This window comes from Saccopteryx bilineata, chromosome 1, assembly GCF_036850765.1.
Source record: "Saccopteryx bilineata isolate mSacBil1 chromosome 1, mSacBil1_pri_phased_curated, whole genome shotgun sequence".
Taxonomy (NCBI): domain Eukaryota; kingdom Metazoa; phylum Chordata; class Mammalia; order Chiroptera; family Emballonuridae; genus Saccopteryx; species Saccopteryx bilineata.
The window spans coordinates 118,132,131-118,147,423 of record NC_089490.1 but is presented as its reverse complement, the minus strand read 5'-3'; the positions used below and the strand labels follow the sequence as shown (position 1 = coordinate 118,147,423).

The following is a 15,293-nucleotide window of genomic DNA, read 5'->3' as shown; positions in this document are numbered from 1 at the left end:
AGGGACCACACAGAAAACCTCTCTCACAACCACTCACCTGGGGCTCTTGGGAATGGGGAGAGAGAAGAATACCAGAGTAGCAGGAAGAGACTGTAATCTAGGAGGAACAGGGAGAAACATTTTGGGAGACAGACACCTTAACCCCTGGGATGAGTCACTCCCCAAATCTGAAGTGAATATTTTCCCCGGAAACAGCAATACCAGCAAAGGGAAGCAGGAGAGCAGCCCAACAAGCTCCCCCGTGGCACGCAGAGCAGAGTCGCTTAGAAGGAGGGAGCTTTTGGGTCTACAGTAGTGAGTGTTAGGGTCTGAACTGCAGCGCCCACACCCTACATGGCTGAGGGCTCGCCTGAGGGCGGACGGCGATGGGACGTGGAGGCGTGGTTCTGTCAGCAGGGGCAGAAGCCTGCTGGATGCCAGTGGGCTCACATGTGAGCTCAGTCTTACCCAGCTCAGGAGGAGGGGGCATGCAAAAGTGGTGTAATCCAGCCTGCGGGAGAAGGGTGGGAACCCCGGAAGGGGTGGAGACTTGCGTTTGAGCAAGGGCGCAGGAACACAGCCTTACCCTGCCCGTGGAACCAAGGCTTGTGGCCTGACTTGGGAGCTGGCTCCTCCCACAGGGGTAGAGCCAAAAGCCCAGAACAGGTGGAGTCCCGCTACTGAATGTGGGCAAGCAGTCCTGCCTGGCCTGTGGAGCCAGGGCTTGCAGCCATCCCATGAGCGGGCTCCTCCTGCAAGGGTGGGGCGAAAGCCCAGGAAACAGGCAGAGAACCACAGCTGAGCAAAGGTGCTGCCACTGACCTCAGGGCCGAGCATAACGCCACACACAGGGGCAGGGAAAAAGCCAAGGCCACCAAGGTTTGCGCACCTGAGCACGTGATCATAGCCACTCCTGTGAAGGAGAGGTGGAAACTACAGCAATAGCCCCAGTGGGCAAGCACTGGTAAAGCCCAAACCCAAAAGCCCTAGGCAGCAACAGAAGAGGGGGTGGCAGGCCTGCAGATAAACCATACCTAGGGAACAGAGGCCATACCCAGTGGACTCCAGTCTCCAAAACCTTCCTTTACATAGAGAAAATGCAAAGGCAAAGAAATGCAACACAAATGAACCAAGAGAAATCCCCAGAAAAAAACCTAAATGAATCAGATATAACCAAATTACCAGATGCACAGTTTAAAATAACGATTGTTAGGATGCTCAAAGACATTAGAACAACAATACATGGTCATTATGAACACCTAAATAAAGAGATAGCAAATATAAAAAAGGACATTGAAATAATAAAAAAGAATCAGTCAGAAATGACAAATACAATATCTGAAATAAAGAACACAATGGAAGAAATTAAAAGCAGGATGGATGAAGCGAAGAATCGAATCAGCAAGTTAGAGGACACAATAAATAAAGGCACAGAAACAGAGCAGAAAAAGAAAAGAGACTCAAAAATTCTGAGGAAACTCTAAGAGAGCTTTGTGACAACATGAAGAGAAATAACATCCGCATCATAGGGGTTCCTTAAGAAGAAGAGACAGAACAAGGTATAGAGGCTTTGTTCAAGCATATCATAGCTGAAAACTTCCCTCAATTAAGACAGGAAAACATCTCACATGTTCAGGAAGCACAGAGAACTCCATTAAGGAGAAACCCAAAGAAATCAACACCAAGACATATCATTGTTAAAATACCAAAGCTAAGTGATAAAGAGAAAATATTAAAAACTGCTAGACAAAAAAAGACTATCACCTACAAAGGAGCACCCATAAGGATGACTTCTGACTTCTCAACAGAAACACTTGAGGCCAGAAGAGAATGGCAAGAAATATTCAAAGTAATGCAGAACAAGAACCTACAATGAAGACTACTTTATCCAGCTAGGCTATCATTTAAAATTGAAGGAGAAATAAAAAGCTTTACAGACAAAAAAAACTTAAGGAATTCACTACAACCAAACAAAGGCTGCAAGAAATGCTAAGGGACCTGTTGTGAACAGATCAAAGGAGAAAAAAGAATATAGAAAAAGAAGAATACAGTTTTCAAGAATAAAATGGCCACAAACAATTACATATCAATAATAACCTTAAATGTAAATGGATTAACTGATCCGATCAAAAGACATAGGATAGCTGTGTGGATAAGAAAACAGGACCTATACATATGCTGTCTACAAGAGACACACCTTAAATCAAAAGATGCACACAGACTGAAGATAAAAGGATGGAAAAAAATATTTCACGCAAATGGAAATGAAAAAAAAGCTAGGGTATCAATATTTATATCAGACAAAATGGACTTTAAAACAAAGACTATAGTTAGAGATAAAGAAGGTCATTACATAATGATAAAGGGAGCAATCCAAAAGGAAGATATAACTGTTATAAATATCTATGCACCTAATATAGGAGCAAAGATGGCCCGGGTGCTGGGGATGGCTCCTTGGCCTCTGCACCAGGTGCTAGAGTGGCTCTGGTCGTGGCAGAGCGACCCCCTGGAGGGGCAGAGCATAGCCCCCTGGTGGGCAGAGCTTTGCCCCTGGTGGGTGTGCCGGGTGAATCCCGGTCGGGCGCATGTGGGAGTCTGTCTGACTGTCTCTCCCCATTTCCAGCTTCAGAAAAAATACAAAAAACAAACAAACAAACAAAAAAACAACTTGGCCGCACATCTAAAAGAACTAGAAAAATAACAGCAAGTAAAGCCCAGAGCTAGTAGAAAGAAGAAAATAATAAAGATTAGAGCAGAAATAAAATGACATAGAGGCTAAAGAAACAATACAGAGGATCAGTGAAACCAGGAGCTGGTTCTTTGAAAAGATAAACAAGATCGAAGAACCTTTAACCAGACTCACAGAGAATAAAAGAGAGAGGATTCAAATAAAAATTAGAAACGAGAGTGGAGAAATAACAACTGACACAACAGAAATACAAAATATTGTAAGAAAATACTATGAAGAACTGTACACGAGAAAACTAGACAACCTAGATGAAATGGACAAATTCCTTGAAACATATAATCTTACAAAAATTAATCTAGAAGAATCAGAAAACCAAACAGACTGATTACAACAAATGAGATTGAAACAGTTATCAAAAAATTCCGAAAAAAGAAAAGTCCGGGGCCTGCTGGCTTCACAAGTGAATTCTCTCAAATATTCAAAGAAGAACTAACTCCTATCCTTCTCAAGCTATTTCAAAAAATTCAAGAGCAAGGAAGACTTCCAAGCTCCTTTTATGAGGCGAGCATAATTCTGATTCCAAAACCAGGCAAAGACAACACAAAGAACGAAAATTATAGGCCAATATCCCTGATGAATTTAGATGCAAAAATCCTCAACAAAATATTAGCAAACCGGATCCAGCAATATATGAAAAAAATCATACACCATGATCAATTGGGATTTATTCTTGGCAGGCAAGGCTGGTACAATATTTGCAAATCAATCAATATGATTCATCACATAAACAAAAGGAAGGAAAAAAACCACATGATAATTTCAATAGATGCAAAAAAAGCATTTGATAAAATCCAGCACCCATTCATGATCAAAACTCTCAGCAAAGTGGGAATACAGGGAACATACCTCAACATGATAAAGGCCATCTATGACAATCTCACAGCCAACATCATGCTCAATGGGGAAAAATTAAAAGCAATACCCTTAAGATCAGGAACAAGGCAGGGGTACCCTCTTTCACCACTCTTATTCAACATAGTTCTGGAAGTCCTAGCCACAGCAATCAGACAAGAAAAAGAAATAAAAGACATCCAAATTGGAAAAGAAGAAGTAAAATTATCATTATTTGCAGATGATATGATATTGTATATAGAAAACCCTAAAGTCACAGTCAAAAAACTACTAGACCTGATAAATGAATTCAGCAAGGTGGCAGGATATAAAATCAATACTCAGAAATCAGAGGCATTTTTATACACTAACAATGAACTGTCAGAGAGAGAAATTAAGGAAGCAATCCCCTTTACCATTGCAACCAAAAAATAAAATACCTAGGAATAAATTTAACCAGGGATATTAAAGACTTGTACTTGGGAAATTATAAAACATGGATAAAAGAAATCAGGGAAGATACAAACAAGTGGAGGCTTATACCGTGCTCATGATTAGGAAGAATAAACATCATTAAAATGTCTATATTACCCAAAGCAATTTATAAATTCAATGCAATACCGATTAAAATACCAATGAGTTACTTCAAAGATATAGAACACATATTCCAAAAATTTATATGGAACCAAAAGAGAACACGAATAGCCTCAGCAATCTTGAAAAGGAAGAATAAAGCAGGAGGTATCACACTTCCGGATATCAAGTTATATTATAAGGCCATTGTACTCAAAACAGCCTGGTACTGGCATAAGAACAGGCATATAGATCAATGGAACAGAACGGAGAACCCAGAAATAAACCCACACTTTTATGAACAACTGATATTTGATAAAGGAGGTAAGAGTATACATTGGATAAAGACAGCCTCTTCAACAAATGGTGTTGGGAAAATTGGACAGCTACCTGCAAAAAAAATGAAACTTACACCACCAATTTACACCATTCACAAAAATAAACTCAAAATGGATAAAAAACTTAAGTGTAAGCCCTAAAACCATAAGCATCTTAGAAGAAAACATAGGCAGTAAGCTCTCTGACATCTCTCGCAGCAATATATTTGCCGATTTGTCTTCACAGGCAAGTGAAATAAAAGACAGGATAAACAAATGGGACTTTATCAAACTAAAAAGCTTCTGCACATCTGAAGACAATAAGAACAGAATAAAAAGACAAATTACACAATGGGAGAATATATTTGACAATGCGTCTGATAAGGGGTTAACAACCAAAATTTATAAAGAACTTGTAAAACTTAATACCAGGAAGACAAACAATCCAACCCAAAAATGGGCAAAAGAAATGAATAGACACTTCTCCAAAGAGGACATACAGATGGCCAACAGGCATATGAAAAAATGCTCAACATCACTAATTATTAGAGAAATACAAATTAAAACCACAATGAGATATCACCTCACACCAGTCAGAACGGTGCTCATCAATAAAACAACACAGAATAAGTGCTGGCGAGGATGTGGAGAAAAGGGAACCCTCCTGCACTGCTGGTGGGAATGCCGACTGGTGCAGCCTCTGTGGAAAATAGTATGGAGATTCCTCAAGAAATTAAAAATCAAACTGCCTTTTGACCCAGCTATACCACTGTTAGGAATATACCCCAAGAACACCATAGCACTGTTTGAAAAGAAGGAACGCACCCCCATGTTTATGGCAGCATTGTTCACAATAGCAAAGATCTGGAAACAGCCCAAGTGTCCATCAGAGGACGAGTGGATTAAAAATCTTTGGTACATATATACTGTGGAATACTACTCAGCCATAAGAAATGATGACATCGGATCTTTTACAACAACATGGATGGACCTTGATACCATTATACTGAGAGAAATAAGTAAATCAGAAAAAAACTAAGAACTATATAATTCCATACAGAGGTGGTACATAAAAATGAGACTCAGAGACATGGACAACAGTATTGTGGTTACAGGGTTGGGGCGAGGAGAGGGAGGGGATTGGGGAGGGGAGGGGCACAAATAAAACCAGTTAGAAGGTTATGAAAGACAATTTTATCAATGTCATCCCATCAAAAGTAATCAAAAAAAAAAAAAAAAGGAATGTGTCTCATGGCTAATTCAGGCAGTTAGAAGAATAGTATGAGGATGCGAATTCTGCTTCTCAGGCCACATCCTGCAAAAGGGGCCCCAAGCAAATTGATGATTTGGCTCCTCTGATTTTGCCAATTGGATTTAAAAAAAAAAAATAGGTCAGGAACACCCTGAAATGGAACTAACAATACATGAGCATAAATTTAAAGGACTTTTAGATACTGGAACTGATGTATCTGTTATTGCTAAGCTACATTGGCCTCCTTCCTGGCCCACTCATGCAGCAGCCACAGAATTACAAGGTATAGGGCAGAGTAAATCCACTCAACAAAGTTCTAGTTTTCTACATTGGGAAGATTAAGAAGGTCATTCTGGATTTTTTTTAAAGCCTTATGTGCTTTCTGGATGGCCAATTAATTTGTGAGGTAGAGATGTTTTGAAAAATATGGGAATGTTGCTTGTCAGTCCTAGTGGTTTAGTCAGTACTCAGATGCTTCATCGGGGATTTTTGCCCTACAAGGGACTAGAGAAAGAACAGCAAGGAATTCTCACCCCCACAGAAGTGGTATCCAATACCAGAAGGTGTGGATTAGGATATCAAAATTTAGCATAGGGGCCTTGGTAGCTCCTGCTACCTCAATAATGCATAGTGCAGACCCAATTAGTTGGAAATTAGATAATCCTGTATGGTTAGATCAATGGCCCTTTTCTCAGGAGAAACTTAGGGCAGCTGCTCAATGGGTACAAGAGCAGCTACAGCTTGGGCACATTGAATCATCTAATAGCCCATGGAATACACTTCCATATTTTGATCTTGTTGCCTCCTGGATTATCAAGGGGCATAGGCGACCATTACAGCTTATAGGTTTTGAGCCTCAAAATTATTGTTGTTCCTTTTTTCAAAGGATCAACAACAATGGCTCTGGGAAACTTCCACTAAATGGCAAATTGCTCTTGCAAATCAATGGACAACTTTATACTGAAACTGTCAACTTAAAATCAGCTCAAAGTCTAGAATAATATGCCATTATCATGGCTTTTCAGCATTTGTCATATTCCCCCTTTAATCTATATAAAGACAGCAAATATTTACTTATGGTTGTTTCCACTATAAAGACTGCTGTTTTAGGGACAAATGCTGATGAACTATTTCAGCAGTTCCTCCTTCTTCAAAGACTTGTATGTCAACATAGAGCTCCATGTTTTATAGGACATACTCGAGCTCACTCCATGCTCCCTGGAGCTTTAACACAAGGTAATGCCCGTTTGTTCTTTTTTCTTTTTTTTTTTTAATTTTTAATTTTTTTAAATTTTTTCTTTCTTTTATTTTTCTGAAGTTGGAAATGGGGAGGCAGTCAGACAGATTCCCGCATGCTCCTGACTGGGATCCATCTGGAACGCCTACCAGGGGGGATGCTCTGACCATCTGGGGTGTTGCTCTGTTGCAACCAGAGCTATTCTAGCACCTGAGGCAGAGGCCACAGAGCCATCCTCAGCATCCAGGCCAACTTTGCTCCAAAGGAACCTTGGCTGCAGTAGGGGAAGAGAGAGAGACAGAGAGGAAGGAGAGGGGTAGGGGTGGAGAAGCAGATGGGCTCTTCTCCCGTGTGCCCTGGCCGGGAATTAAACCCAGGACCCCTGCATGCCAGGCTGATGCTCTACCATTGAGCCAACTGGCCAGGGCCTAGGAATGCCCTTGTTGATCAAGCTACCCAAAAGAAAATTATTTGGAGCAACCATGACAGATCGAGCAATTCAGTCTCATACTATCCATCACCAGAACGCTGCAGCCCTGTGTAAACAGTTTCAACTTTCTCAGGAAGCAGCACAGCAGATTAGGAAATCCTGTCCAAGGGGTCCTATACTATAATCTGCCCCTTCATTTGGAGTTAACCCTCAAGGACCCCTACCAGGACAACTTTGGCAAATGGATGTTACTCACATACCTTCATTTGGCAAACAGTCCTATGTCCACATTACAGTGGATACATATTCTGGATTTACAGTAACCTCTATCAGAGGAGAGGCTGCTAAGCATGTTGTAGCTCATTGTCTGTATGCATTTTTCTATTATTGGATTTCCTAAACTGGTTAAACTGACAATGCTCCTGCATATGGAGCAAAAGCATTTACTGTATTTTGTCAAACCTTTTGAATTATGTGTATTTCTTACAATCTTTAAAGTCAAGGTATTATTAAAGTGTACCCAGCAAATATTTTAAGGTCAATTTTAAAAAATTTAAAAGGGGGGAGTCATATCCTGGAACTCCTATGGGTCTACCATATCATGCTTTTTACTTAAAAATTAAAAAAAAAATTTTTTTAATGCTGATGAACAAATCTTTTTCTCCTGCAATCTACTACCTTCTTTATTTGATCCAGCTAATAACACTGTTTTGTCTTTTTCCAAATAGCTCCAGATATATGGAAAAGACTTATATAGGCAGATGGGGATCCTCAAACCCCTCAGCGAGATCTTCTGAGCATGGCTTTTAAGATACCAAGAGGCAGAAAAAGCCCAATAGAGATCAGGGGAACTACCAGCTTTTAGGATATGCCCTTAAAGGCTCCAACACCCCAAAGGGGTCTTATAGGATGCCATCTGGGTCCTGCTTCAATAATGGAAAGGAAGGTCATTGAGCTAAAGCCTGCCAGACTTACATGCCTCTGCTGTGAGGAAACAGGGACACTGGAAGGTAGGCTTCCCCCTCGCTCCTCTAAGGGAGGGTTCAGTCTCTTCCAGCCCTGCTTCAGCCACCTATGACCTAACCTTGCCCAGAATGCTGGGGTTTGCCACTGAAGGCTGAAGGTGCCCAGGGCCGTTGGCCCCATCTATGACACTTTGGACGAGCCTAGGGTATTTCTTCCAAGAAGCAGGTAAACTGATCTCATTTGCACAAGGGCCACTTAACTATGTCTTGCCTGAATAGTCAGGTTTTTTATTCTTCCCTCGAAGATCTCTGTTGTGGGTATTGATAGTCCTATTTTCTGCTGCTCTGTTTAATATATAGTGTTTCCTTTATTCCTCCTACCTCAATGCCCCACTCATATTTCAGGCTGGGACCTACTCCTAATTTAGAGCTCTCTTTCCCCTTTTGCCAACTTCTATTATGAATATACCTTTGCCACACAGCTTAGTGTATCCCGAGGTTCTCTTTACCAAGCCACAGTCGCAGAGCTCCAGGGAAAAGCAACCTGGTCTCATATCTCCAGGCAGAGAACAGAAGCTCCATATCCACACATACTGCAGATGGCTTTTCCAGTCTACCTGAATCATTACCAGCTAGAAGCAGCGGTCATTGGGGCTTGGATGTGAGCTGCAAAGTATAGAATTGTGACAACAATTCCAGTGCCATGCGGACTTTTCCTGGAGGTGGACTTGTCCTGGACTCCTGCTCCTAGTGACAACTCCTAATAGATTGAACTGGGGTTGGGTTGCATTTATCAGGGATTTGGCATGGTGTTGGGGCCAACTTGGACTTGGTGAACATGTTAAGGACACTACTCTTTTATGGATTCTTGCTGTATTGGCCAAGAGTTTGCTTAAAGGCTTTAATCACTTAAAAAAAATAGAAGACTGGATAAAGAAGATGTGACACATAAACACCATGGTATACTATTCAGCCATAAGAAATGATGACATCAGATCACTTAAAATAAAATGGTGGGATCTTTATAACATTATTTGTAGTGAAATAAGTAAATCAGGAAAAAAACAAGAACTGCAGGATTCCATACATTGGTGGGACATAAAGACGAGACTAAGAGACAGGGACAAGAGAGTGGTGGTTACGGGGGGTGGGGGGAGGGAAGGAGGGAAAGGGGGAGGGAGAAGGGGAGGGACACAAGGAAAACTAGATAGAAGGTGACAAAGGACAATCTGATTTTGGTTGATGGGTATGCAACAGAATTGAATGACAAGATAACCTGGACATGTTTTCTTTGAATATATGTACCCTGATTTATTGATGTCACCCTATTAAAATTAATAAAAATTTATTTATAAAAAAAAACTTGAAAAACTGTTTTTAGTAACTCATTGAAAAACAAAGAAATGAACAAATAAATAAACAAAACTCCAAATCATGTTGTATGGGAACTAACTGTGATTTTTTTCAGCCAGTCTGGCCAGAACTCTGAAGATTGGCTCCTAGTTCTGTGGATGTCAGAGAGCTTTAAAGTCTTTAAAATTCAGTCTCTTTTTAGCATATCAGACTACTGAAGGGTGAAATGACTATTATGCAGCTACAGTGAAAAGGAAAAAGTGATATTTCTCTCACTCTCCTTGACAACAGATTGAAATGTAATGTGCAAAAAGGTTACATATTTTTTCTTCATTTAAATTGAACATTTTAATTGCAACAAGAACTGCATGTCCAAGGTTAGTCACTTAAAATCCTTATTTCTGACCTGCAAATACAGTTCCAGTAATTTTCTCTCTTTGGACACTCTAGCAATGAGACCTTGTGAGAACCACAGTCCAGACACATCTCATGAAATACCACAAAGTTAAGGAGATCTCAGCAGAACATCAGAAACAGATGGAGAGCAGAAAGGGTGTAATAAAAATGCAAAGCTAGAAGGTCAGCTTGTTTTTGCACATTAAAACTTTATTTTCTCCTACCTAAATGTGATTGATTCCAATTTATTGCTCTCAATTACAAAACCATTTGTCTGAAGCTTGCAGACATTAAAGTCAGTTTGAGGACAGTTTGAAGTCTTAGAAAGAAGAGTGACTTGGTACATTTTGTTGCTTAAGTGATGACCTGAGTAAGATATTAGTCACTTATGCTTTATTTGTGTTCCTGTTTTCTTTTACTAATATGAATGACAACAAAAGAAGAAAAATAGAAAACAAACCATGACAAAACAAAACTTATTGAAGAGCACCATATCTCTAATTATGTATTCACTTCCAAATACTAGCATGTAAACTACATAAAAGCAGAGTGTTTTTTGCCTGTTTTGTTCACTGATATGGCTCCAATGCCACCAAATTTGTGGGCATGCTCTGCGTATTTGTTTGAAGAATATCCAAATCGAATTAATTATCTTTATACCTAAAACATCTCTACTACCAGACTTTTTGCTTCTAATCTTTCATTATCTTTTTTTTCATGTAGGTCTAAAAATTTAAAAGATATATCACCTCCCCTTTGACATCGTCATTAAATTTTTTCCTTTTTCCCATCTTGCAAAATTCTGTTCAACATTGAAGTCAAAGCTCAAGCATCAACTTTAGAAGTTGTTCTAGCTACTTTGTACCCCTGTAGAGTTCTACATACCCTTTTCTACTGGAAAGTTTAGTCATTTATGAATTCTTAGAGCATGCACAGTTAAATATAAGTTTGTGGAATTCCTAATAGCTATTTATCTTGATCTCTAATGAGTTGCCATGATCTGTTGACTTTTCTGTTCTAATGACTCTAGCATCATGCTTGTTTTTAGTTTCCTCTGCAACTATCTAGTCTAGGCCATAATTATCTAATTCAGATACTAACATTATTCATAATAATACCTTATGAAATTTTCTAAATTTGTAAGTTTGTTCCTTATAAAACATTAAATGGTTTTCTATTTTTTAATGGGCTAGGCCCAGCTAAATAGTTAAGGCTAACTGAACACTTCAGATTTTTCTACTACAGTAGTACTGCATCAACTGCTGTGGCTCACTGGTATTATTTTTACTCTGAAAATGCCATGTGAATTCTGACCTTTGTCAGCACTGTAACTTTCACTCGGAACACTCTCTTTTCTCTTCTTAAAATTCTAGTCCTCATTCAAAATGAAGACCAAATACTCTTAAAGTAACAATCCCAATCTTTAATAATTACTTTTCTAAACCCTAAGAGCATTGATTAGATTACTCATGGTCAATTAGAATATACCAGTGTGCATTAGGATTTATCTTTTATGTATGTATTATTTTTCCTCAACTCTGAATAAATCAACTGAAGATAAGAATTATTTCATCTTTTTTTTTATTCCTAAGGTTTAGTACCATGCCTCATATACGTTGGGTGATTAATAAAAATGCATTAATCATGATGATAACAAAGAAAATCATATTATGAAGCCCTTTATATTTTTTGATGTGCTCTGAGATAATTGGGTGTTTTTGTTTTTTGTTTTGTTTTGTTTTCAGTAAGAGGAGGGGAGATAGAGAGACTCCTGCATTCACCCTGACTTGGATCCACCTGGCAACTGCTGTCCGGGGCTAATGCTTGAATCAACTGAGCTATCCTCAATGCCTGTGCCTTGACCTGGATCAAACCCAGGACATCTGCATGCTGGGACAATGTTCTACCCACTGAGCAAATCAGCCAGGGCCACAACATATTTAATTTGATAAATACCACTCATATAAATATCAGATTTGTTGTCCTTTGAGTAACATGGTAAGAGAAAAAAAAGTCTGAAGGCAATAAAAAAATGTATTTTTTCAGACCCTTTCAAGAACAAGAATACCAAAAACATAATGTCTGCATAGCATAATCCAAAATAAAAATTATATATTTTATTTATTTATTTATTTATTTTACAGAGACAGAGAGAGAGTTAGAAAGAGGGATAGATAGGGACAGACAGATAGGAACAGAGAGAGATGAGAAGCATCAATTACCAGTTTTTTGTTGTGGCACTTTAGTTGTTCATTAATTGCTTTCTCATATGTGCCTTGACTGCGGGCCTTCAGCAGACTGAGTAACCTCTTGCTCAAGCCAGCGACCTTGGATCCAAGCTGGTGAGCTTTTTGCTCAAGCCTGATGAGCCCATGCTCAAGCTGATGACCTCGGGGTCTTAAACCTGGGTCCTCGGCATCCCAGTCCGATTCTCTACCCAATGTGCCACCGCCTGGTCAGGCAGTATATATATTTTTATTAATATGTACAAATGCTAGAAAGAATGTTTTTGTACCTTAATGAAAAGGGATGCCTTTTTTTATTCACTAGTGTTGCTTGAAGTTCAGGAAGAACTTGGGAAATTGCTAAGAAACTAACCATATTACATCCTGAGATGTGACTAAGGCCTAACAACATTAAAGCATATCCAAATATAACTTGGATTTGGCTATTTTAGAAAGAGTTGGCCACATTAAAGGAGACGTTGGCAGTATTGGTGAAGTTCCTGGTAAATGGGCTATTTCATACTTGGTTGGCAATATATAGCAACATGAATTTTTAAAAAATCTTTAGAATATGCTTATTCCTTTTCTATCAATTTTACTTTGAGAAATTTATCCTAGGAAAATAATCAGAGATGTGTGTGAGAATATATGGATGTAAGCAAAACTGGCAAATATAGAAATGTCTAAAAATTAAAAGTTCAATAAGCAAGGACATATGCAGTCATTAAACACTATTAAATAAATATTTAATAATATGAAAGATAGAAAATTTAGGAAGCACAATATCATTAAAATATGTATGTATTTATCTATATGCTTTATATTAAGATGTGAAGGATCAAAATATTAATACAAATATCTAAATGGAAGTTTTTTAAATGACTATAGTTTCCTTCTTTAAGTATAGTTTTAAACATTTTTCAAACTTTTTAAATTAAAATTCATTAGTTACTAAAAATATTTTTTAAAGTACGGCCATTCACCTGATTATGAAAATATATGAATAATGGCAAATTCATTACCACTAGAAAAAAGCCTCAAATCATATATGTACTTTTAAGAGTACACATTGTTGTGTGAAAGAATAAGAATCTTTTTTTTTTTTTTTTTTGGTATTTTTCTGAAGCTGGAAACGGGGAGAGACAGACAGACTCCCACATGTGCCCGACCGGGATCCACCGGCATGCCCACCAGGGGGCGACGCTCTGCCCACCAGGGGGGCGACGCTCTGCCCCTCCGGGGCGTCGTCCCTTGCGACCAGAGCCACTCTAGTGCCTGGGGCAGAGGCCAAGGGGCCATCCCCAGCGCCTGGGCCATCCCTGCTCCAATGGAGCCTCGGCTGCAGGAGGGGAAAAGAGAGACAGAGAGGAAGGAGAGGGGGAGGGGTGGAGAAGCAGATGGGCGTTTCTCCTGTGTGCCCTGGCCGGGGATCGAACCCCGGACTCCTGCACGCCAGGCCGTCGCTCTACCACTGAGCCAACCGGCCAGGGCCAAGAATCATATATTTAAGTTGACTTAGAACATTATTTTAGCATAATCAGCCCAAAAGGGATCTCTGTTTCTGCAGAATTTATGCTGAATACCTTTCCAGGGTTCTGAACTTAGCCATAGATCAATAGATGAATATATTTCATAAATCTTGGCATTCTACCCACCCCATTTTCAAAAATATGTAAACATTCCTTTTTGGGATTTAGTTGTTGGCAATTCATGCTTAGTAATTCATTCCTAAATGAAATGAGGGTGACCCATATTAGTTCTTTGACTAGGGTGTGATATTTACAAACTGAAATGTCACATATAACAGAAGCACTGTAACCTATTTTCAATTTTCCACAAGACAGGTATTTGTATTTTCCAATGACCCAATTTTCTTGAAAAATACATATAATTCCTGCCAATAAACCAGGAGTCATTCCTTAGTGATTCTGATCACCGCCTTACTATAATTACTCTAGGCATAGAGAGTATACCTTGAGTCTGGGAAAGAAATGAAAGTATTGTTAAAAAATTCAGCAGTCTGATATCAACTAGGTCTTTCTTTATTTACAATGATAAACACTTTTCTTATAATCAAGCAGAAAATAAATAATTTACAATGGAATAAATAGAGATCTCTCTGATTTGATGTATTGAAAAGATACAAGATCAGTAAAATTCTAATATTTGTTGGGAAGGAGATTATCAAGGTGAAAGAAATTTTTACTTATAATACAAAAAAGTCTTAATTAGGCTTAATAAAAGTCTAAGTGAAATAATCACTCTTTTAGGTTATTAATCATTTTCAAATGTTCATTTAAGCAACATTATGTTACCTAATTTAGTTTCTCAACCATGTCTAAATTATGGTCAAAAGCAAAAACATTAGATTGGCTTACTATTCAGTTTTATATGAGTTTTTGAGCAGTCATTTTACATATTCAGGGTTTAACTGCCTGTGAATTGAGCTAACAATTGAGTTTTGGGCATCTGTAAAAGAATATTATACCATAGCTAAGATAAATATAACTCTATATAATGATAGTTAAGGAATTACCTAAAATTTGAAAATAGTCCATTGTCCAATTAAGGCATTCAGACACAAAGAAAAAGTACTCCTTGAAGATTAGGATTGTAAAAGCTAATAAAGAAATCTAAATTATGTGTCTAAAAAACTGAAAAGATGAAAAAAAACTAAATAAAATTAAAGCAACTTCAAAACAAACATTTTTTAAAGGAACTTCAATGAAATATTAACATATTTTTGCCAACAATGTAGAGTAAACACATAGTTTAGGACCAAGAGGAGAATTAAATTGGAATGGTAATCCTTACAGAGGCAGAAAAGAAAGAGTACTAGTTTTTTAGTAACTTGTTGGTTCAGGTTGCAGGTAGAAACTGACCAGAAGTTAAAGTTAGCTGTGTTGGTATCAGGACCTTTACATACACTTAAAAATTATAGAAGAGTACAAACAATTTTTATGTATGTGGGTTATATCTGTTAATA

At 38.5% G+C, this 15,293-nt stretch overlaps 1 protein-coding gene across 1 annotated transcript in view; it reads right to left on the bottom strand.

Moving 5' to 3' along the window:
- The window catches only part of PIK3C2G (phosphatidylinositol-4-phosphate 3-kinase catalytic subunit type 2 gamma), a 352,443-nt gene that overhangs the window by 211,312 nt on the left and 125,838 nt on the right, over nt 1–15,293 (bottom strand).